The sequence below is a fragment of the Echinops telfairi genome, unplaced genomic scaffold (genome assembly GCF_000313985.2).
Source record: "Echinops telfairi isolate 266 unplaced genomic scaffold, ASM31398v2 ScPeMD7_2010;HRSCAF=2546, whole genome shotgun sequence".
NCBI lineage: Eukaryota > Metazoa > Chordata > Mammalia > Afrosoricida > Tenrecidae > Echinops > Echinops telfairi.
Window position 1 is genome coordinate 22191734 of NW_022105908.1, and position 4139 is coordinate 22195872.

Here is a 4139-nt window from a genome sequence, read left to right on the forward strand (position 1 = left end):
TCTCCGTGGAGTCTGCTTCAATGATCCACTGCTCAGGGAGCGGTGCTCCACGAAGCTTTCTCTCTTGGAAAGGCTTCCGCCGTCACCACAGAATTCTTCTCGGCTCCCAATGGCCCCCGATGCTCCGGGGCCGGGAGGTGTTGGCAGGAGAGAAGTAGAACTGTGTGAAAGCACCGCAGGGACAGGTATGCCGAACCCTCCAAACACGGGAAACGGCTGTCCGCAATCGCTCTCCCTGCATCGTTGATGACCAGGACACGGGCAGTCCGAGGCCACTTTCAAATGCAGGTCGAATGAAAAGTTCTTAATGCCACCCTAAAGGCTTTGCTGGGACCTTGTCCACCCCAGCCCTGCCCATGCCACGCTCCCTGCTCACTCATCTCTAGACCAAAACCCAAACTCCACGCCAAAACAACAAACAAGAAAAATGAGACCCGCCGGTTGTCAATTCTTGAGCGGAGTCATTGTTGACTCGTGGTGCCCCTACGTGGGCTCAGTGGAGCCGATCTATAATAGGGCTTTTAGGTCTCTGACCTTTTGGAAGCGAATTGGCTGGCCTTTATGCTGAGATGACTCTGGTGGGTAGGAGCCACTCCCCTTTGGACTAGCAGTCACTTCCTTGATGGCTTGTACCACCCAGAGACTCACTCCGTCTCTAGACCAGCAGTGATTGAACTGGACGTGCTTCAAAACCACATGGAAGGTTTGTTAACATACAGATTCCTGGGCCCTGCCCACAGATTCTGATTGCGCAGCTTTGGGGTGGGGCCTGGGAGCTTGCATTTCCACCACCTCGTGGCCCAGCGAGCACCCTTTGAGGAGCTCTGCTGAGTGCTGAGTGGCGCTGCTGCAGACTCTTGCCCTCCGCTTCGTTTCTCCAAAGAGCTAAGCACTTTTTCTGTGAGAAGCCGACCCTCTGTGGGGCTCAGCCCAGCTCCCTGGGATGGGGTCAAGTAGGGCTGCCACTGTGCCCACAGTGGCCCCAGGCACAGGCCCATGGGATAAACTGTGTGTCTGTCTCCTGGAGGGTGGGGCCATTGACTCTCTTGTTCACTGGTGTATCTTCAGAGCCTCAAGTAGTGTTTGAGACACAGTGGGTCCATAATGCATGCATGGATTCTCTTAAGCCTAGGTTTCTGTTTTCCTTCCATTTCAGGTTAGGCAGTAGGGAACTTGGTGTGTGTGGAGGTGGTGGGGGGGTGGGGGGGGGAGGTCGGGGGTGGTGGTGGACAGACAAGTGGTGAAATGTATTTATCTCCTGGGTAGAAGAGGGGCACTTCTGCACTGGGGCTGGTTCCTAAGCCCATGCACACAAGGTGGCTTAAAACATTCATGGAACAATTCCATTATCGTTTAATTTTCCATCCCATGCTCTTTTTGAAGCTCCCTAGGATGTCTGGGGAGGGCTCCAGTGTGTGTGTGTGTGTGTGTGTGTGCTTTCCCAAGGCTTTCTCATTGTCTTTGTCTCCCCCTTGTGGGCATCTCTCCTCCCACCCCCACCCTAACCAGCACGCTCCACTCCTGGACACTTCCCCTGCATGAAACCGTGTTGGGATCAAAGGATCCCTTTCCCATTAGGTCATCTTCTCATCATGAATTATACCCCTCCCCCACCAACTACGTGTTGGGATTCTAAGCCCCATATCAGTTGATGTCATTAATTGTAATCACTTTCCACAATGCAATCTAATGTCATGTTAGTGAGGCCATACCAATGTGGGGTGTCCTACTAGTGTGGGGTGTCCCATCAGTGAGGCGTGTCCCAAATGTAAGCACGTCTTGGAGTAATCCAGAACAGCTACTCTGATCTTGGCGGATAAGGAGAATGGAGAGCCTGGTGCCTTGTGGTTCCTGAGCTGGTCAGGAGCTGGGATCTGGGTCTTCAGTCACAGCTGCAGATGGGAGATCTCCGGTTTTTGATGCCACATGTTGCTAAAACCTTTGCTGCTCCACTTCCTGACTGGGAGCTGCCAGAAAGGCTTTGGGGACTGACAACAGAGCCACAGAAAAGCCGAGAAGGACTAGTGGGCCCTCAGACAGAAGCCAACAGAACCTTCTCTACCAAGAGGATAACAGGGCAGACCGGAAAAACCACAGCTCTGCCCCTGCTGTGGATGGCACCCATCCAGAGAGAGAAACAGTCTTTCCCTGAGACCCTCCACACGTTGGGCACTTTGACCTCCCTGAAAGGACCAGCTTGTACACCTCCCCTTGAATGGGGGGCCTCTCGTGATCCCTGGTGAGGAGAGGGAACAAGGTGACCCCCTCCACCTGTGAACATGCCCTGTATGACAGGGGAGTCCAGATGGTTGCAGCCTCTGTCAATTCTGGATTGCCACCTGCTTGCGATGACTTAAGAAGCCCTAGCGGCATAGTGGTTATGTGTTGGGCCACTAACCATAAGGTCAGCAGTTCAAAACTGCTTGGGAGAAAGATGGAGCTTTCTACATTCATCCAGAGTTACCGTCTTGGAAACCCACAGGGACAGTTCCACCCTGTTCTACAGTTGGCATGGACTCGATGGCAGTGAATTTGGGTTTTGATTCGGAAGCTGTGACTTTGATGTTAAAGCTTCTTCGCACTTTGTAGCTTATATTTTTATTAATAAAGCTTTTATTTATCTAATAAGTTAAAAAATAATTTAAACACAATAATTTCTAAGTTACAGATCCGATCCAGAGACAAAAATGCACAAATATGGGCTAAGAGGTGCCATGTGAAGATCACCAAGGCACAGAAGAATTTGCAGGTTACTCACTGGGCTGCTAACACAGGGTCAGCAGTTCGAGACCACCAGCAGCTCTGTGGGAGAAACACAAGGCTTTCTATTCCCATAAAGAGTTATAGTCTTGAGGTAGAAATGGAAGGAAAATTCCTTAATATAATTCAAGCCATATTTTAAAATAAACAACCGCCAATGTAGTAGTCAATGGAGAAAAGACAAAAACATTCCCACAGGAAAAGGGGACCATACAAGGATGGCCCTTGTCCCCTCTTTTATTCAACACCGTACTAGAAGTCCTAGTTAACAACATAAGGCAAAGCAAAGACATGAAAAGAATTCATCTGGGGAAAGAAGAGGTAAAACTTCCATTATTCACAGATGATATGATTTTATATATTGAAAACCTTAAAAGTTCCAAAAGAGGAGTGCTGGTAGCGATATGTACAGGAATACGGCAGAGTGGCAGGATAGAAGATCAACAAACAGAAGTCTATTGGATTACTATATACACCAGACAAGATCATGGAAGAGGAGATAAAAAAGGTAGTACCCTTCACAATAGCCAAGCACAAATTGAAGTATACAGGGAGATACCTAACCAAAAAACAAAACAAACAAAAAAACCCCAAAAGATTTGTTCGAGGATAACTATAGAGTACTCTTAGAAGAAACCAAAAGTGACCTCCACAAACAGAGGAATATCTCATGCTCGTGGACTGGAAGAACCAATGTAGTAAAGATGTTAATCCTACCCAAGCACTATATAAATTTAATGCTATCCTGATGAAAATGTCAACATCTTTTTTCAAGAAATTGGAAAAACTGACTGCCAACTTCATATGGAGAGGGAAGAAGCCCAGGATTAGCAGAGAACTCCCCAAGGAGAAGGACAAAGTAGGAGGGCTTTATTGCTTTACCTGACCTTAAGACTTATTGTACAGCCGCAGTGGTCGGAAGAACATGGAATTGGTACAATGACAGATACTCAGACCAATGGAAAAGAACAGAAATAAAGGCAACAGCATACAGACAACTGATCTTCGAGAAGGGCCCCAAAAATATCGAATGGGAATCGGATGCTCTTTTCAACAAGTGATGCTGGAAAAAATGGATATCTACCTGCAATAAAAATTGAAACAAGACCCTCACTTCACTCCATGCACAAGAATAAATAGAAGGTAGATCACAGACCTCAAGGTAAAACCCCAAACTATTAGGGCCATCAATGAAAAAATTGGGACAAACCTAAGAATTCTGGTGCAGGGAATACACAAGCTATTGGACAGAGGAAGCCTAAATTGACAAGTGGGATTACTGAAGATAAAACACCTGTGCACCTTGAAGGACTTTGCCAAGAGAGTAATAAGAGCCCACACTGGAAAAACATCTTTACCAATGACACATCAGACAAAGG

The 4139-nt window shown here is 47.6% G+C and overlaps 1 protein-coding gene and 1 non-coding gene across 2 annotated transcripts in view; both read right to left on the reverse strand.

Moving 5' to 3' along the window:
* The window catches only part of NLRP1 (NLR family pyrin domain containing 1), a 58776-nt gene that overhangs the window by 20243 nt on the left and 34394 nt on the right, over window positions 1–4139 (reverse strand). The window lies entirely within an intron of this gene.
* Window positions 162–290, reverse strand: LOC115870606. The gene has a single exon (XR_004046794.1). It is a non-coding gene; the product is annotated as a small nucleolar RNA SNORA71 (small nucleolar RNA).